The sequence below is a fragment of the Leptodactylus fuscus genome, unplaced genomic scaffold (genome assembly GCF_031893055.1).
Source record: "Leptodactylus fuscus isolate aLepFus1 unplaced genomic scaffold, aLepFus1.hap2 HAP2_SCAFFOLD_90, whole genome shotgun sequence".
NCBI lineage: Eukaryota > Metazoa > Chordata > Amphibia > Anura > Leptodactylidae > Leptodactylus > Leptodactylus fuscus.
In genome coordinates this window covers 45051-69546 of record NW_027440948.1, presented here as the reverse complement: position 1 = coordinate 69546, position 24496 = coordinate 45051, and positions in this window count along the sequence as shown.

The following is a 24496-nucleotide window of genomic DNA, read 5'->3' as shown; positions in this document are numbered from 1 at the left end:
GCTCCCCAGAACCATTCCCCCGACCTCGCCCACGGCCTCGTCCACGTCCCTTTCCGGGAGCCTTGCGCATTTTGAATTCCTAGTTAGAAATTGGCACTGTATACCAGTAGTAAAAATTGTGGGTGCACGTAACCCCAATATATTCTTTGAATTCCCAGTCAGACACTGGCACTATATGGCAGTAGCAAGAAATGAGGGTATTTGTATTCCCAATATACTCTTTGAATTCCCAGTCAGACAATGGCACTGTATACCAGTAGTAAAAATTGTGGGTGCACGTAACCCCAATATATTCTTTGAATTCCCAGTCAGACACTGGCACTATATGGCAGTAGCAAGAAATGAGGGTATTTGTATTCCCAATATACTCTTTGAATTCCCAGTCAGACAATGGCACTGTATACCAGTAGTAAAAATTGTGGGTGCACGTAACCCCAATATATTCTTTGAATTCCCAGTCAGAAACTGGCACTATATGGCAGTAGCAAGAAATGAGGGTATTTGTATTCCCAATATACTCTTTGAATTCCCAGTCAGACAATGGCACTGTATACCAGTAGTAAAAATTGTGGGTGCACGTAACCCCAATATATTCTTTGAATTACCAGTCAGAAACTGGCACTATATGGCAGTAGCAAGAAATGAGGGTATTTATAACCCCAATATATTCTTTGAATTCCCAGTCAGACAATGGCACTGTATACCAGTAGTAAAAATTGTGGGTGCACGTAACCCCAATATATTCTTTGAATTACCAGTCAGAAACTGGCACTATATGGCAGTAGCAAGAAATGAGGGTATTTGTATTCCCAATATACTCTTTGAATTCCCAGTCAGACAATGGCACTGTATACCAGTAGTAAAAATTGTGGGTGCACGTAACCCCAATATATTCTTTGAATTACCAGTCAGAAACTGGCACTATATGGCAGTAGCAAGAAATGAGGGTATTTATAACCCCAATATATTCTTTGAATTCCCAGTCAGACAATGGCACTGTATACCAGTAGTAAAAATTGTGGGTGCACGTAACCCCAATATATTCTTTGAATTCCCAGTCAGAAACTGGCACTATATGGCAGTAGCAAGAAATGAGGGTATTTGTATTCCCAATATATTCTTTGAATTCCCAGTCAGACAATGGCACTGTATACCAGTAGTAAAAATTGTGGGTGCACGTAACCCCAATATATTCTTTGAATTACCAGTCAGAAACTGGCACTATATGGCAGTAGCAAGAAATGAGGGTATTTATAACCCCAATATATTCTTTGAATTCCCAGTCAGACAATGGCACTGTATACCAGTAGTAAAAATTGTGGGTGCACGTAACCCCAATATATTCTTTGAATTCCCAGTCAGACACTGGCACTATATGGCAGTAGCAAGAAATGAGGGTATTTGTATTCCCAATATACTCTTTGAATTCCCAGTCAGACAATGGCACTGTATACCAGTAGTAAAAATTGTGGGTGCACGTAACCCCAATATATTCTTTGAATTACCAGTCAGAAACTGGCACTATATGGCAGTAGCAAGAAATGAGGGTATTTATAACCCCAATATATTCTTTGAATTCCCAGTCAGACAATGGCACTGTATACCAGTAGTAAAAATTGTGGGTGCACGTAACCCCAATATATTCTTTGAATTACCAGTCAGAAACTGGCACTATATGGCAGTAGCAAGAAATGAGGGTATTTGTATTCCCAATATACTCTTTGAATTCCCAGTCAGACAATGGCACTGTATACCAGTAGTAAAAATTGTGGGTGCACGTAACCCCAATATATTCTTTGAATTACCAGTCAGAAACTGGCACTATATGGCAGTAGCAAGAAATGAGGGTATTTATAACCCCAATATATTCTTTGAATTCCCAGTCAGACAATGGCACTGTATACCAGTAGTAAAAATTGTGGGTGCACGTAACCCCAATATATTCTTTGAATTCCCAGTCAGAAACTGGCACTATATGGCAGTAGCAAGAAATGAGGGTATTTGTATTCCCAATATACTCTTTGAATTCCCAGTCAGACAATGGCACTGTATACCAGTAGTAAAAATTGTGGGTGCACGTAACCCCAATATATTCTTTGAATTACCAGTCAGAAACTGGCACTATATGGCAGTAGCAAGAAATGAGGGTATTTGTATTCCCAATATATTCTTTGAATTCCCAGTCAGACAATGGCACTGTATACCAGTAGTAAAAATTGTGGGTGTATATAGCCCCAATTCTATTGCTAGGGGACTTGCAGGGTATTTCTGGGGTGAAGGTGGGGGGGCACACCGTTGGAACGGGTATCGGGGTATATATCGGGTATACGGGAATACACTGACAGTGTATTCCATTCAGGATCCTGGGAAAGCTGGGTTGCGGCGATTGAGCCCGTCAGTGCCACGTTACACTGACAAGCTTCTCCCTGGAATTTAGCTCTTACAAGAGCTGTTGGTTGTCTTCTCCTTCCTATCCTAGCCTGTCCCTGCCTACCCAGAATCTAAGCCCTAGCTAGCTGGACGGAAACCTCCGTCCTCGGTGAATTGCAAGCTCAGAATGACGCGAAGCTGGGCGGCGCTGTTCTTTTAAATTAGAGGTCACATGTTTTCGGCAGCCAATGGGTTTTGCCTACTTTTTTCAACGTCACCGGTGTCGTAGTTCCTGTCCCACCTACCCTGCGCTGTTATTGGAGCAAAAAAGGCGCCAGGGAAGGTGGGAGGGGAATCGAGTAATGGCGCACTTTACCACGCGGTGTTCGATTCGATTCGAACATGCCGAACAGCCTAATATCCGATCGAACATGAGTTCGATAGAACACTGTTCGCTCATCTCTAACAGTGACCCCCCATATATTATATTATACAGTGACCCCCATATATTATATTATACAGTGACCCCCATGTATTATATTATACAGTGACGCCCCGTATTTTATATTATACAGTGTCCCCCATATATTATATTATACAGTGACCCCATATATATTATACAGTGATCCCCCATATATTATATTATACAGTGACCCCCATATATTATATTATACAGTGACCCCATATATTATATTATACAGTGACCCCCATATATTATACAGTGACCCCCATATATTATACAGTGACCCCCCATATATTATATTATACAGTGACCCCCCATATATTATATTATACAGTGACCCCATATATCATATTATACAGTGACCCCCATATATTATATTTAACAGTGACCCCAAATATATTATACAATGACCCCCCATATATTATATTATACAGTGACCCCCCCATATAATATATTATACACTGACCCCATATATTATATTATACAGTGACCCCCATATATTATATTGTACAGTAACTCCCATATATTATATTATACAGTGACCCCATATATTATATTATACAGTGCCCCCCATATATATTATAAAGTGACCCCCATATATTATATTATACAGAGACCCCCATATATATTATACAGTGATCCCCATATATTATATTATACAGTGAACCCCATATATCATATTATCCAGTGACCCCCCATATATATTATACAGTGCCCTCCATATATATTATACAGTGACCCCATATATTATATTATACAGTGACTCCCATATATTATACAGTGAACCCCATATATTATATTATACAGTGACCCCCATATATTATATTATACAGTGACCCCCATATATTATATTATACAGTGACCCCCGCATATATTATATTACACAGTGACCCCCATATATTATATTATACAGTGACCCCCATTTATTATATTATACAGTGACCCCCATATATTATATTATACAGTGACCCCCATAAATTATATTATACAGTGACCCCCCATATATTATATTATACAGTGACCCCCATATATCATATTATATTATGACCCCCCTATATATTATATTATACAGTGACCCCCGCATATATTATATTATACAGTGACCCCCATATATTATATTATACAACGACCCCCATATATTATATTATACAGTGACCCCCATATATTATATTATACAGTGACTCCCATATATTATATTATACAGTGGCCCCCATATACTAAATTATACAGCGCCCCCCATATATATTATACAGTGACTCCCATATAGTATATTATACAATGACCCCATATATTATATTATACAGTGACCCCCCATATATTATATTATACAGTGACCCCCATATATTATAATATGCAGTGACCCCCATATATTATATTATACAGTGAACCCCATATATTATATTATACAGTGACCCCCCATATATTATATTGTACAGTGACCCCCATATATTATAATATGCAGTGACCCCCATATATTATATTATACAGTGAACCCCATATATTATATTATACAGTGACCCCCCATATATTATATTATACAGTGACCCCCATATATTATATTATACAGTGCCCCCCACATATTATACAGTGACCCCCATATATTATATTATACAGTGACCCCCAATATATTATATTACACAGTGACCCTCCATATATTATATTATACAGTGACCCCCCATATATTATATTATACAATGACCCCCCCATATATTATATTATACAGTGACCCCCCATATATTATATTATATTATACAGTGACCCCCCATATATTATATTATACAGTGACCCCCCATATATTATATTATACAATGACCCCCCCATATATTATATTATACAGTGACCCACATATATTATATTATATAGCGACTCCCATATATTATATTATACAGTGACCCCCCTATATATTATATTATACAGTGACCCCTATATATTATAATATACAGTGACCCCCATATATTATATTATACAGTGACCCCCATATATTATATTAAACAGTGACTCCCATATATTATATTATACAGTGACCCCTAATATATTATATTATACAATGACCCCCCCATGTATTATATTATACAGTGACGCCATATATTATATTATACAGTGACCCTCATATATTATATTATACAGTGACCCCAAATATTATATTAAACAGTGACCCCCATATATTATATTATACAGTGACCCCCCCATATATTATATTATACAGTGAATCCCATATATTATATTATACAGTGACACCCAAATATTATATTATATTATATTATACAGTGACCCCCGCAGATATTATATTAAACAGCGACCACCATATATTATATTATATTATACAGTGACCCCCCATATATTATATTATACAGTGACCCCCCATATATTATATTATACAGTGAACCCCATATATTATATTATACAGTGACCCCCATATATTTTATTATGCAGTGACCCCCATATATTATATTATACAGTGACCCCCATATATTATACAGTGACGCCCCATATATTATATTATACAGTGACCCCCATATATTATATTATACAGTGACCCCTTATATTATATTATACAGTGATCCCCCCATATATTATATTATACAATGACCCCCCCCATATATTATATTATACAGTGACCCCCCATATATTATATTATACAGTGACCCCCATATATTATATTATACACTGACCCCCATATATTATATTATACAGTGCCCCCCATATATATTATACAGTAGCCCCCATATATTATATTATACAGTGACCCCCATATATATTATACAGTGACCCCCCATATATTAGATTATACAATGACCCCCATATATTATATTATGCAGTGACCCCCATATATTATATTATACAGTGACCCCATATATTATATTATACAGTGACCCCCATATATTATAAAGTGACCCCCCATATATTATATTATACAGTGATCCCGATATATATTATATTATACAGTGACCCCCATATATTATATTATACAGTTACCCCATATATTATATTATTCAGTGCCCCCCCATATATTATACAGTGACCCCCATAAATTATATTATACAGTGACCCCCTATATAGAATATTATACAGTGACCCCCCATATATTATATTATACAATGACCCCCCCATATATTATATTATACAGTGACCCCCCATATATTATATTATACATTGACCCCCATATATTATATTATACAGTGACCCCAATATATTATATTATACAGTGACCCTCCCATATATTATATTATACAGTGACCCCATATATTATATTATACAGTGACCCCATATATTATATTATACAGTGACCCCATATATTATATTATACAGTGACCCCATATATTATATTATACAGTAACCCCCATATTTTATATTATACAGTGACCCCTCATATATTATATTATACAGTGACCCCCATACATTTTATTACACAGTGACCCCCCATATATTATATTATACAGTGACCCCCATATATTATATTATACAGTGACCCCCCATATATTATATTATACAGTGACCCCCATATATTATATTATACAGTGACCCCCCATATATTATATTATACAGTGACCCCCATATATTATATTATACAGTGACCCCTGTAAATTATATTATACAGTGCCCCCCCATATATTATATTATACAGTGACCCCCATATATTATATTATGCAGTGACCCCCATATATTATAATATGCAGTGACCCCCATATATTATATTATACAGTGAACCCCATATATTATATTATACAGTGACCCCCCATATATTATATTGTACAGTGACCCCCATATATTATAATATGCAGTGACCCCCATATTTTATATTATACAGAGACCCCATATATTATATTATAAAGTGAACCCCCCATATATTATATTATACAGTTACCCCCATATATTATATTATACAGTGACCCCCATATATTATGTTATACAACGACCCCCATATATTATATTATACAGTGACCCCCATATATTATATTATACAGTGACTCCCATATATTATATTATACAGTGGCCCCCATATATTAAATTATACAGCGCCCCCACATATATATTATACAGTGACCCCCACATATTATACAGTGACCCCCATATATTATATTATACAGTGCCCCCCACATATTATACAGTGACCCCATATATTATATTATACAGTGACCCCCGCAGATATTATATTAAACAGCGACCACCATATATTATATTATATTATACAGTGACCCCCCATATATTATATTATACAGTGACCCCCCCCATATATTATATTATACAGTGAACCCCATATATTATATTATACAGTGACCCCCATATATTATATTATGCAGTGACCCCCATATATTATATTATACAGTGAACCCCATATATTATATTAAACAGTGACCCCCATATATTATATTATACAGTGACCCCCATATATTATACAGTGACGCCCCATATATTATATTATACAGTGACCCCCATATATTATATTATACAGTGACCCCCATATATTATATTATACAGTGACCCCATATATTATATTATACAGTGACCCCTTATATTATATTATACAATGACCCCCCCATATATTATATTATACAGTGACCTCCCATATATTATATTATACAGTGACCCCCATATATTATATTATACACTGACCCCCATATATTATATTATACGGTGCCCCCCATATATATTATACAGTAGCCCCCATATATTATATTATACAGTGACCCCCATATATATTATACAGTGACCCCCCATATATTAGATTATACAATGACCCCCATATATTATATTATGCAGTGACCCCCATATATTATATTATACAGTGACCCCATATATTATATTATACAGTGACCCCCATATATTATAAAGTGACCCCCCATATATTATATTATACAGTGACCCCGATATATATTATATTATACAGTGACCCCCATATATTATATTATACAGTTACCCCATATATTATATTATTCAGTGCCCCCCCATATATTATACAGTGACCCCCATAAATTATATTATACAGTGACCCCCTATATAGAATATTATACAGTGACCCCCCATATATTATATTATACAGTGACCCCCCCATATATTATATTATACAGTGACCCCCATATATTATATTATACATTGACCCCCATATATTATATTATACAGTGACCCCAATATATTATATTATACAGTGACCCCCCATATATTATATTATACAGTGACCCCATATATTATATTATACAGTGACCCCATATATTATATTATACAGTAACCCCCATATTTTATATTATACAGTGACCCCCCATATATTATATTATACAGTGACCCTAATATATTATATTATACAGTGACCCCCATATATTAAATTATACAGTGACCCCCCCATATATTATATTATACAGTGACTCCCCCATATATTATATTATACAGTGACCCCCATACATTTTATTACACAGTGACCCCCATATATTATATTATACAGTGACCCCCATATATTATATTATACAGTGACCCCTGTAAAATATATTATACAGTGCCCCCCCATATATTATATTATACAATGACCCCCATATATTATATTATGCAGTGACCCCCATATATTATATTATACAGTGACCCCCATATATTATACAGTGACCCCCCATATATTATATTATACAATGACCCCCCCATATATTATATTATACAGTGACCCCCATATATTATATTATACAGTGACCCCCCATATATTATATTATACAGTGACCCCCCATATATTATATTATACAGTGACCCCCCATATATTATATTATACAATGACCCCCCATAGATTATATTATACAGTGACCCCCATATATTATATTATACAGTGACCCCCCATATATTATATTATACAGTGACCCCCCATATATTATATTATACAGTGACCCCCCATATATTATATTATACAATGACCCCCCATATATTATATTATACAGTGACCCCCCCATATATTATATTATACAGAAACCCCCCTATATTATATTATTTTATACAGTGACACCCCATATATTATATTATACAGTGACCCCCCATATATTATATTATACAGTGACCCCCATATATTATATTATACAGCGACCCCCAAATATTATATTATACAGTGACCCCCATATATTATATTATACAGTGACTCCCATATATTATATTATACAGTGAGCCCCATATATTATATTATACACTAACCCCCATATATTATATTATACAGTGCCCCACATATATATTATACTGTGACTCCCATATATTATATTATACAGTGACCCCCATATAATATATTAAACAGTGACCCCATATATTATATTATACAGTGACTTCCATATATTATATTATACAGTGACCCCATATATTATATTATACAGTGACCCCCCCATATATTATATTATACAGTGACCCCCATATATTATAATATACAGTGACCCCCATATATTATATTATACAGTGACCCCCATATATTATATTAAACAGTGACTCCCATATATTATATTACACAGAGACCCCCATATATTATATTACATTATATTATACAGTGACCCCTCATATATTATATTATACAATGACCCCCCCCATATATTATATTATACAGTGACCCCATATATTATATTATACAGTCACCCCCATATATTATATTATACAGTGACCCCATATACTATATTAAACAGTTAACGCCATATATTATATTATACAGAGACCCCATATATTCAACAGTGACCCCCATATATTATATTATACAGTGACCCCCCAAATATTACATTATACAGTGAATCCCATATATTATATTATACAGTGACCCCCATATATTATTTTATACAGAGACCCTCATATATTATATTATATTATACAGTGACCCCCATATATTATATTATACAGTGACCCCATATATTATATTATGCAGTGACCCCATATATTATATTATACAGTGACCCCCATATATTATATTATACAGTGACCCCCCATATATTATATTATACAGTGACCCCCCCATATAATATATTATATAGTGACCCCCCCATATATTATATTATACAGTGACCCCCATATATTATATTATACAGTGACTCCCATATATTATATTATACAGTTACCCCCATATATTATATTATACAGTGACCCCCATATATTAGATTATACAGTGCCTCCTATATATATTATACAGTAGCCCCCATATATTAGATTATACAGTGACCCCCATATATTATATTATGCAGTGACCCCCATATATTATATTATACAGTGACCCCATTTATTATATTATACAGTGACCCCCATATATAATACAGTGACCCCCCCATATATTATATTATACAGTGACCCCCATATATTATATTATACAGTTACCCATATATTATATTATACAGTGCCCCCCATTAATTATACAGTGACCACCATATATTATATTATACAGTGACCCCCATATATTATATTATACTGTGACCCCCCATATATTATATTATACAGTGACCCCCATATATTATATTATACAGTGATCCCCATATATTATATTATACAGTGACCCTCATATATTAAATTTTACAGTGACCCCCATATATAATATTTTACATTGACCCCATATATTATATTATACAGTGACCCCCATATATTATATTATACAGTGACCCCCATATATTATATTATACAGTGACCCCCATATATTATATTATAAAGTGACCCCCCATATATTATATAATACAGTGACCCCAATATATTATATTATACAGTGACCCCCATATATTAAATTATACAGTGACCCCCCCATATATTATATTATACAGTGACTCCCCCATATATTATATTATACAGTGACCCCCTTACATTTTATTACACAGTGACCCCCATATATTATATTATACAGTGACCCCCATATATTATATTATACAGTGACCCCTGTAAATTATATTATGCAGTGACCCCCATATATTATATTATACAGTGACCACCATATATTATATTATACAGTGACCCCCATATATTATATTATACAGTGACCCCCCATATATTATATTATACAATGACCCCCCCATATATTATATTATACAGTGACCCCCATATATTATATTATACAGTGACCCCCCATATATTATATTATACAGTGACCCCCGCATATATTATATCATACAGCGACCTTCCATATATTATATTATACAGTGACTCCCATATATTATATTATACAGAGACCCCCCTATATTATATTATTTTATACAGTGACCCCCCATATATTATATTATACAGTGACCCCCCATATATTATATTATACAGTGACCCCCATATGTTATATTATACAGCGACCCCCAAATATTATATTATACAGTGACCCCCATATATTATATTATACAGTGACTCCCATATATTATATTATACAGTGAGCCCCATATATTATATTATACACTGACCCCCATATATCATATTATACAGTGCCCCACATATATATTATACAGTGACTCCCATATAGTATATTATACAATGACCCCCATATATATTATACAGTGACCCCCCATATATTATATTATACAGTGACCCCCATATATTATATAATGCAGTGACCCCCATATATTATATTATACAGTGACCCCATATATTATATTATACAGTGACCCCCCATATATTATATTATACAGTGACCCCCATATAATATATTAAACAGTGACCCCATATATTATATTATACAGTGACTTCCATATATTATATTATACAGTGACCCCATATATTATATTATACAGTGACCCCCCCATATATTATATTATACAGTGACCCCTATATATTATAATATACAGTGACCTCCATATATTATATTATACAGTGACCCCCATATATTATATTAAACAGTGACTCCCATATATTATATTACACAGAGACCCCCATATATTATATTACATTATATTATACAGTGACCCCTCATATATTATATTATACAATGACCCCCCCCATATATTATATTATACAGTGACCCCATATATTATATTATACAGTCACCCCCATATATTATATTATACAGTGACCCCATATACTATATTAAACAGTTAACGCCATATATTATATTATACAGAGACCCCATATATTCAACAGTGACCCCCATATATTATATTATACAGTGACCCCCCAAATATTACATTATACAGTGAATCCCATATATTATATTATACAGTGACCCCCATATATTATTTTATACAGAGACCCTCATATATTATATTATATTATACAGTGACCCCCATATATTATATTATACAGTGACCCCATATATTATATTATGCAGTGACCCCATATATTATATTATACAGTGACCCCCATATATTATATTATACAGTGACCCCCCATATATTATATTATACAGTGACCCCCCCATATATTATATTATATAGTGACCCCCCCATATATTATACTATACAGTGACCCCCATATATTATATTATACAGTGACTCCCATATATTATATTATACAGTTACCCCCATATATTATATTATACAGTGACCCCCATATATTAGATTATACAGTGCCTCCTATATATATTATACAGTAGCCCCCATATATTAGATTATACAGTGACCCCCATATATTATATTATGCAGTGACCCCCATATATTATATTATACAGTGACCCCATTTATTATATTATACAGTGACCCCCATATATAATACAGTGACCCCCCCATATATTATATTATACAGTGACCCCCATATATTATACAGTGACCCCACATATATTATATTATACATTGACCCCGATATATATTATATTATACAGTGACACCCATATATTATATTATACAGTTACCTTTATATTATATTATACAGTGCCCCCCATTAATTATACAGTGACCACCATATATTATATTATACAGTGACCACCATATATTATATTATACTGTGACCCCCCATATATTATATTATACAGTGACCCCCATATATTATATTATACAGTGATCCCCATATATTATATTATACAGTGACCCTCATATATTAAATTTTACAGTGACCCCCATATATAATATTTTACATTGACCCCATATATTATATTATACAGTGACCCCCATATATTATATTATACAGTGACCCCCATATATTATATTATACAGTGACCCCCATATATTATATTATACAGTGACCCCCCCATATATTATATAATACAGTGACCCCAATATATTATATTATACAGTGACCCCCATATATTAAATTATACAGTGACCCCCCCATATATTATATTATACAGTGACTCCCCCATATATTATATTATACAGTGACCCCCATACATTTTATTACACAGTGACCCCCATATATTATATTATACAGTGACCCCCATATATTATATTATACAGTGACCCCTGTAAATTATATTATGCAGTGACCCCCATATATTATATTATACAGTGACCACCATATATTATATTATACAGTGACCCCCATATATTATATTATACAGTGACCCCCCATATATTATATTATACAATGACCCCCCCATATATTATATTATACAGTGACCCCCATATATTATATTATACAGTGACCCCCCATATATTATATTATACATTGACCCCCGCATATATTATATCATACAGCGACCTTCCATATATTATATTATACAGTGACTCCCATATATTATATTATACAGAGACCCCCCTATATTATATTATTTTATACAGTGACCCCCCATATATTATTTTATACAGTGACCCCCCATATATTATATTATACAGTGACCCCCATATATTATATTATACAGCGACCCCCAAATATTATATTATACAGTGACCCCCATATATTATATTATACAGTGACTCCTATATATTATATTATACAGTGAGCCCCATATATTATATTATACACTGACCCCCATATATTATATTATACAGTGCCCCACATATATATTATACAGTGACTCCCATATAGTATATTATACAATGACCCCCATATATATTATACAGTGACCCCCCATATATTATATTATACAGTGACCCCCATATATTATATAATGCAGTGACCCCCATATATTATATTATACAGTGACCCCATATATTATATTATACAGTGACCCCCCATATATTATATTATACAGTGACCCCCATATAATATATTAAACAGTGACCCCATATATTATATTATACAGTGACTTCCATATATTATATTATACAGTGACCCCATATATTATATTATACAGTGACCCCCCCATATATTATATTATACAGTGACCCCTATATATTATAATATACAGTGACCCCCATATATTATATTATACAGTGACCCCCATATATTATATTAAACAGTGACTCCCATATATTATATTACACAGAGACCCCTATATATTATATTACATTATATTATACAGTGACCCCTCATATATTATATTATACAATGACCCCCCCCCCCATATATTATATTATACAGTGACCCCATATATTATATTATACAGTCACCCCCATATATTATATTATACAGTGACCCCATATACTATATTAAACAGTTAACGCCATATATTATATTATACAGAGACCCCATATATTCAACAGTGACCCCCATATATTATATTATACAGTGACCCCCCAAATATTACATTATACAGTGAATCCCATATATTATATTATACAGTGACCCCCATATATTATTTTATACAGAGACCCTCATATATTATATTATATTATACAGTGACCCCCATATATTATATTATACAGTGACCCCATATATTATATTATGCAGTGACCCCATATATTATATTATACAGTGACCCCCATATATTATATTATACAGTGACCCCCCATATATTATATTATACAGTGACCCCCCATATATTATATTATATAGTGACCCCCCCCATATATTATATTATACAGTGACCCCCATATATTATATTATACAGTGACTCCCATATATTATATTATACAGTTACCCCCATATATTAGATTATACAGTGACCCCCATATATTAGATTATACAGTGCCTCCTATATATATTATACAGTAGCCCCCATATATTAGATTATACAGTGACCCCCATATATTATATTATGCAGTGACCCCCATATATTATATTATACAGTGACCCCATTTATTATATTATACAGTGACTCCCATATATAATACAGTGACCCCCCCATATATTATATTATACAGTGACCCCCATATATTATACAGTGACCCCCCATATATTATATTATACAGTGACCCCGATATATATTATATTATACAGTGACACCCATATATTATATTATACAGTTACCTATATATTATATTATACAGTGCCCCCCATTAATTATACAGTGACCACCATATATTATATTATACAGTGACCCCCATATATTATATTATACTGTGACCCCCCATATATTATATTATACAGTGACCCCCATATATTATATTATACAGTGATCCCCATATATTATATTATACAGTGACCCTCATATATTAAATTTTACAGTGACCCCCATATATAATATTTTACATTGACCCCATATATTATATTATACAGTGACCCCCATATATTATATTATACAGTGACCCCCATATATTATATTATACAGTGACCCCCATATATTATATTATACAGTGACCCCCCATATATTATATAATACAGTGACCCCAATATATTATATTATACAGTGACCCCCATATATTAAATTATACAGTGACCCCCCCATATATTATATTATACAGTGACTCCCCCATATATTATATTATACAGTGACCCCCATACATTTTATTACACAGTGACCCCCATATATTATATTATACAGTGACCCCCATATATTATATTATACAGTGACCCCTGTAAATTATATTATGCAGTGACCCCCATATATTATATTATACAGTGACCACCATATATTATATTATACAGTGACCCCCATATATTATATTATACAGTGACCCCCCATATATTATATTATACAATGACCCCCCCATATATTATATTATACAGTGACCCCCATATATTATATTATACAGTGACCCCCCATATATTATATTATACAGTGACCCCCGCATATATTATATCATACAGCGACCTTCCATATATTATATTATACAGTGACTCCCATAAATTATATTATACAGAGACCCCCCTATATTATATTATTTTATACAGTGACCCCCCATATATTATATTATACAGTGACCCCCCATATATTATATTATACAGTGACCCCCATATATTATATTATACAGCGACCCCCAAATATTATATTATACAGTGACCCCCATATATTATATTATACAGTGACTCCCATATATTATATTATACAGTGAGCCCCATATATTATATTATACACTGACCCCCATATATTATATTATACAGTGCCCCACATATATATTATACAGTGACTCCCATATAGTATATTATACAATGACCCCCATATATATTATACAGTGACCCCCCATATATTATATTATACAGTGACCCCCATATATTATATAATGCAGTGACCCCCATATATTATATTATACAGTGACCCCATATATTATATTATACAGTGACCCCCCATATATTATATTATACAGTGACCCCCATATAATATATTAAACAGTGACCCCATATATTATATTATACAGTGACTTCCATATATTATATTATACAGTGACCCCATATATTATATTATACAGTGACCCCCCCATATATTATATTATACAGTGACCCCTATATATTATAATATACAGTGACCCCCATATATTATATTATACAGTGACCCCCATATATTATATTAAACAGTGACTCCCATATATTATATTATATTACACAGAGACCCCCATATATTATATTACATTATATTATACAGTGACCCCTCATATATTATATTATACAATGACCCCCCCCCATATATTATATTATACAGTGACCCCATATATTATATTATACAGTGACTCCCCCATATATTATATTATACAGTGACCCCCTTACATTTTATTACACAGTGACCCCCATATATTATATTATACAGTGACCCCCATATATTATATTATACAGTGACCCCTGTAAATTATATTATGCAGTGACCCCCATATATTATATTATACAGTGACCACCATATATTATATTATACAGTGACCCCCATATATTATATTATACAGTGACCCCCCATATATTATATTATACAATGACCCCCCCATATATTATATTATACAGTGACCCCCATATATTATATTATACAGTGACCCCCCATATATTATATTATACAGTGACCCCCGCATATATTATATCATACAGCGACCTTCCATATATTATATTATACAGTGACTCCCATATATTATATTATACAGAGACCCCCCTATATTATATTATTTTATACAGTGACCCCCCATATATTATATTATACAGTGACCCCCCATATATTATATTATACAGTGACCCCCATATATTATATTATACAGCGACCCCCAAATATTATATTATACAGTGACTCCCATATAGTATATTATACAATGACCCCCATATATATTATACAGTGACCCCCCATATATTATATTATACAGTGACCCCCATATATTATATAATGCAGTGACCCCCATATATTATATTATACAGTGACCCCATATATTATATTATACAGTGACCCCCCATATATTATATTATACAGTGACCCCCATATAATATATTAAACAGTGACCCCATATATTATATTATACAGTGACTTCCATATATTATATTATACAGTGACCCCATATATTATATTATACAGTGACCCCCCCATATATTATATTATACAGTGACCCCTATATATTATAATATACAGTGACCCCCATATATTATATTATACAGTGACCCCCATATATTATATTAAACAGTGACTCCCATATATTATATTATATTACACAGAGACCCCCATATATTATATTACATTATATTATACAGTGACCCCTCATATATTATATTATACAATGACCCCCCCCCCATATATTATATTATACAGTGACCCCATATATTATATTATACAGTCACCCCCATATATTATATTATACAGTGACCCCATATACTATATTAAACAGTTAACGCCATATATTATATTATACAGAGACCCCCATATATTATATTATACAGTGACCCCCCAAATATTATATTATACAGTGAATCCCATATATTATATTATACAGTGACCCCCATATATTATTTTATACAGAGACCCCCATATATTATATTATATTATGCAGTGACTCCATATATTATTAGAGATGAGCGAACAGTGTTCTATGGAACTCATGTTCGATCGGATATTAGGCTGTTCGGCATGTTCGAATCGAATCGAACACCGCGTGGTAAAGTGCGCCATTACTCGATTCCCCTCCCACCTTCCCTGGCGCCTTTTTTGCTCCAATAACAGCGCAGGGTAGGTGGGACAGGAACTACGACACCGGTGACGTTGAGAAAAGTAGGCAAAACCCATTGGCTGCCGAAAACATGTGACCTCTAATTTAAAAGAACAGCGCCGCCCAGGTTCGCGTCATTCTGAGCTTGCAATTCACCGGGGACGGAGGTTTCCGTCCAGCTAGCTAGGGCTTAGATTCTGGATAGGCAGGGACAGGCTAGGATAGGAAGGAGAAGACAACCAACAGCTCTTATAAGAGCTAAATTCCAGGGAGAAGCTTGTCAGTGTAACGTGGCACTGACGGGCTCAATCGCCGCAACCCAGCTTTCCCAGGATCCTGAATGGAATACACTGTCAGTGTATTCCCGTATACCCGATATATACCCCCGATACCCGTTCCAACGGTGTGCCCCCCCACCTTCACCCCAGAAATACCCTGCAAGTCCCCTAGCAATAGAATTGGGGCTATATACACCCACTATTTTTGCTACTGGTATACAGTGCCATTGTCTGACTGGGAATTCAAAGAATATATTGGGGTTACGTGCACCCACAATTTTTACTACTGGTATACAGTGCCATTGTCTGACTGGGAATTCAAAGAATATATTGGGGTTACGTGCACCCACAATTTTTGCTACTGCCATATAGTGCCAATTTCTAACTGGGAATTCAAAATGCACAAGGCTCCCGGAAAGGGACGTGGACGAGGCCGTGGGCGAGGTCGGGGGAATGGTTCTGGGGAGCAAGGTAGCAGTGAAGCCACAGGGCGTCCCGTGCCTACTCCTGTGGGGCAGCAAGCATTGCGCCACTCCACAGTGCCAGGGTTGCTTGCCACATTAACTAAACTGCAGGGTACAAACCTTAGTAGGCCCGAGAACCAGGAACAGGTCTTGCAATGGCTGTCAGAGAACGCTTACAGCACATTGTCCAGCAGCCAGTCAGACTCTGCCTCCTCTCCTCCTATTACCCAACAGTCTTGTCTTCCTTCCTCCCAAAATTCCGAAGCTTCACAGAACAATAACCCCAACTGTCCCTGCTCCCCAGAGCTGTTCTCCGCTCCTTTCATTGTCCCTCAACCTGCCTCTCCACGTCACGATTCCACGAACCTAACAGAGGAGCATCTGTGTCCAGATGCTCAAACACTAGAGTCTCCTCCATCTCCGTTCGATTTGGTGGTGGATGACCAGCAACCCACCCTCATCGACGATGATGTGACGCAGTTGCCGTCAGGGCATCCAGTTGACCGGCGCATTGTGCGGGAGGAGGAGATGAGACAGGAGTTGGAAGAGGAAGTGGTGGATGATGAGGACACTGACCCGACCTGGACAGGGGGGATGTCAAGCGGGGAAAGTAGTGTGGATGTTGAGGCAGGTGCAGCACCAAAAAGGGTAGCTAGAGGCAGAGGCAGAGGTCAGCAGCTTAGGCGAAGCCAGGCCACACCCGGAATCTCCCAAGATGTTCCAGTTCGTACCCAGCCCCGAAAAACTCCCACCTCGAGGGCACGTTTCTCGAAGGTGTGGAGTTTTTTCAAGGAATGCGCCGAGGACAGATATAGTGTTGTCTGCACAATTTGCCTCTCAAAATTGATTAGGGGCTCTGAGAAGAGCAACCTGTCCACCACTTCAATGCGCCGTCATTTGGAATCCAAGCACTGGAATCAGTGGCAGGCAGCAACGGCAGGACAAAGGCCGCCTGCCGTTCACGCTACTGCCACTGCCTCTGCCACTGCCTCTGCCTCTGCCACTGCCACTGCTGACTGTGCTGGCGATGCACTCCAGAGGACGAGCCAGGACACCACTTCATCTGCCTCCGCCACTTTGTTGACTTCTACCTCATCCTCCCCTGGTCCTGTCTTATCTCCTTCTCCTGCACCATCAAAGGCACCATCAGGCGCTTCTTTACAACAACCCACCATCTCTCAGACATTGGAGCGGCGGCAGAAATACACTGCTAAGCACCCACACGCGCAAGCCTTGAACGCCAACATCGCTAAACTGCTGGCCCAGGAGATGTTGGCGTTCCGGCTTGTTGAAACTCCCGCCTTCCTGGACCTGATGGCAACTGCGGCACCTCGCTATGCCGTCCCTAGCCGTCACTACTTCTCCCGGTGTGCCGTCCCCGCCTTGCACCAGCACGTGTCACTCAACATCAGGCGGGCCCTTAGTTCCGCGCTTTGCACAAAGGTCCACTTGACCACCGACGCGTGGACAAGTGCATGCGGACAGGGACGCTACATTTCACTGACGGCACACTGGGTGAATGTAGTTGAGGCTGGGACTGCTTCCCAAACTGGCCCGGTGTACCTCGTCTCCCCGCCTAACATTCCTGGCAGGGACACGAGAAGAACACCCCCCTCCTCCTCCTCCTCTACCGCCTCCTCCTCCGCCACCGCCTCCTCCTCCGCCTCCTCCTCCGCTGTTAGATTGACCCCAGCTACGAGTTGGAAACGTTGCAGCACTGGCGTTGGTAGACGTCAGCAGGCTGTGCTGAAGCTGATCAGCTTGGGGGACAGACAGCACACTGCCTCCGAGGTGAGGGATGCCCTCCTCGATGAGACGGCAATATGGTTTGAGCCGCTGCACCTGGGCCCAGGCATGGTCGTTTGTGATAACGGCCGGAACCTGGTAGCAGCTCTGGAGCTTGCCGGACTCCAACATGTTCCATGCCTGGCCCACGTCTTCAACCTAGTGGTGCAACGTTTCCTAAAGAGCTACCCCAATGTTCCAGAGCTACTGGTGAAAGTGTGGCGCATGTGCGCCCACTTTCGCAAGTCGACAGTAGCCGCTGCTAGCTTAAAATCTCTCCAGCAACGCCTGCATGTGCCACAACACCGGCTTTTGTGCGACGTCCCCACACGCTGGAACTCAACGTTTCAGATGTTGAATAGAGTGGTTGAGCAGCAGAGACCTTTGATGGAATACCAGCTACAAAACCCTAGGGTGCCACAAAGTCAGCTGCCTCAGTTTCACATCCATGAGTGGCCATGGATGAGAGACCTTTGTGACATCCTACGGGTCTTTGAGGAGTCCACAAGGAGGGTGAGCTCTGAGGATGCGATGGTGAGCCTTACAATCCCGCTCTTGTGTGTTCTGAGAGAATCCCTGATTGACATCAGGGATAACTCAGATCACACAGAGGAGTTAGGGATAGCATCCGATCCGTCACAGCTGGAGAGTAGGTCCACACATCTGTCCGCTTCACTGCGTTTAATGGAGGAGGAGGAGGAGGAGGAAGAAGAGTTGTCCGATGATGTGATGGTGATACAGGAGGCTTCCGGGCAACTTCGAATCGTCCCATTGTTGCAGCGCGGATGGGTAGACATGGAGGATGAGGAGGAAATGGAGATTGAACTTTCCGGTGGGGCCAGAGGAGTCATGCCAACTAACACTGTGGCAGACATGGCTGAGTTCATGTTGGGGTGCTTTACAACCGACAAGCGTATTGTCAAAATCATGGAGGACAACCAGTACTGGATCTTTGCTATCCTTGACCCCCGGTATAAAAACAACATCTCGTCTTTTATTCCGGTAGAGGGGAGGGCCAATCGCATCAATGCTTGCCACAGGCAATTGGTGCAGAATATGATGGAGATGTTTCCAGCATGTGACGTTGGCGGCAGGGAGGACAGTTCCTCCAGTAGGCAACCAAGTTCTCACCGGTCCACACAAACGAGGGGCACACTGTCTAAGGTCTGGGACACCTTGATGGCACCCCCTCGCCAAATACCGCCACTGAGGGCCCTAGTGTCACCAGGCGTGAGAAGTATAGACGCATGTTGCGGGAATACCTTTCCGACCACAGCCCTGTCCTCTCCGACCCCTCTGCGCCCTACACGTATTGGGTGTCGAAGTTGGACCTGTGGCTTGAACTTGCCCTATATGCCTTGGAGGTGCTGTCCTGTCCTGCCGCCAGCGTCCTATCTGAGAGGGTGTTCAGTGCAGCCGGTGGCATCATCACTGACAAGCGCACCCGTCTGTCAGCTGAGAGTGCCGACCGGCTCACTTTGATAAAAATGAACCACCACTGGGTAGAGCCGTCATTTTTGTGCCCACCTGTGTAAAGCACCCCAACATGAAACTCCATGTCTGTGCTCAACCTCTCCAATTCCTCCGCATCCTCATACTCATCCACCATAAGCGTTGCACAATTCTGCTAATACTAGGCTCCTTCCAACATGATTTCCCCCAACTCTGCTGGTTAGAGGCTCCCTCCACCATGAATTGGTCCAAACTGGGGTTTTTAGAGGCTCCCTCCACCATGAATTGGTCCAAACTGGGGTTTTTAGAGGCTCCCTCCACCATGAATTTGCCCAAACTGGGCTGTTTAGAGGCTCCCTCCACCATGAATTTGCCCAAACTGAGCTGTTTAGAGGCTCCCTCCACCATGAATTGGTCCAAACTGGGGTTTTTAGAGGCTCCCTCCACCATGAATTGGTCCAAACTGGGGGTTTTTAGAGGCTCCCTCCACCATGAATTTGCCCAAACTGGGCTGTTTAGAGGCTCCCTCCATCATGAATTGGTCCAAACTGGGGTTTTTAGAGGCTCCCTCCACCATGAATTGGTCCAAACTGGGGCTTTTAGAGGCTCCCTCCACCATGAATTGGTCCAAACTGAGGGTTTTTAGAGGCTCCCTCCACCATGAATTTGCCCATACTGGGCTGTTTAGAGGCTCCCTCCACCATGAATTTGCCCAAACTGGGCTGTTTAGAAGCTCCCTCCACCATGAATTGGTCCAAACTGGGCTGGTTAGAGGCTCCCTCCACCATGAATTGGTCCAAACTGGGGGTTTTTAGAGGCTCCCTCCACCATGAATTTGCCCAAACTGGGCTGTTTAGAGGCTCCCTCCACCATGCATTTGCCCAAACTGGGCTGTTTAGAGGCTCCCTCCACCATGAATTGGTCCAAACTGGGGCTTTTAGAGGCTTCCTCCACCATGAATTGGTCCAAACTGGGGTTTTTAGAGGCTCCCTCCACCATGAATTGGTCCAAACTGGGGGTTTTTAGAGGCTCCCTCCACCATGAATTTGCCCAAACTGGGCTGTTTAGAGGCTCCCTCCACCATGAATTGGTCCAAACTGGGGTTTTTAGAGGCTCCCTCCACCATGAATTGGTCCAAACTGGGGGTTTTTAGAGGCTCCCTCCACCATGAATTTGCCCAAACTGGGCTGTTTAGAGGCTCCCTCCACCATGAATTGGTCCAAACTGGGGTTTTTAGAGGCTCCCTCCACCATGAATTTGCCCAAACTGGGCTGTTTAGAGGCTCCCTCCACCATGAATTTGCCCAAACTGGGCTGTTTAGAGGCTCCCTCCACCATGAATTGGTCCAAACTGGGGGTTTTTAGAGGCTCCCTCCACCATGAATTTGCCCAAACTGGGCTGTTTAGAGGCTCCTTCCACCATGAATTGGTCCAAACTGGGCTGTTTAGAGGCTCCCTCCACCATGAATTGGTCCAAACTGGGCTGTTTAGAGGCTCCCTCCACCATGAATTGGTCCAAACTGGGGTTTTTAGAGGCTCCCTCCACCATGAATTTGCCCAAACTGGGCTGTTTAGAGGCTCCCTCCACCATGAATTTGCCCAAACTGAGCTGTTTAGAGGCTCCGTCCACCATGAATTGGTCCAAACTGGGGTTTTTAGAGGCTCCCTCCACCATGAATTGGTCCAAACTGGGGGTTTTTAGAGGCTCCCTCCACCATGAATTTGCCCAAACTGGGCTGTTTAGAGGCTCCCTCCACCATGAATTGGTCCAAACTGGGCTGGTTAGAGGCTCCCTCCACCATGAATTGGTCCAAACTGGGGCTTTTAGAGGCTCCCTCCACCATGAATTGGTCCAAACTGAGGGTTTTTAGAGGCTCCCTCCACCATGAATTTGCCCAAACTGGGCTGTTTAGAGGCTCCCTCCACCATGAATTGGTCCAAACTGGGGGTTTTTAGAGGCTCCCTCCACCATGAATTTGCCCAAACTGGGCTGTTTAGAGGCTCCCTCCATCATGAATTGGTCCAAACTGGGGTTTTTAGAGGCTCCCTCCACCATGAATTGGTCCAAACTGGGGTTTTTAGAGGCTCCCTCCATCATGAATTGGTCCAAACTGGGGTTTTTAGAGGCTCCCTCCACCATGAATTGGTCCAAACTGGGGTTTTTAGAGGCTCCCTCCATCATGAATTGGTCCAAACTGGGGTTTTTAGAGGCTCCCTCCACCATGAATTGGTCCAAACTGGGGTTTTTAGAGGCTCCCTCCACCATGAATTTGCCCAAACTGGGCTGTTTAGAGGCTCCCTCCACCATGAATTGGTCCAAACTGGGCTGGTTAGAGGCTCCCTCCACCATGAATTGGTCCAAACTGGGCTGGTTAGAGGCTCCCTCCACCATGAATTGGTCCAAACTGGGGTTTTTAGAGGCTCCCTCCACCAT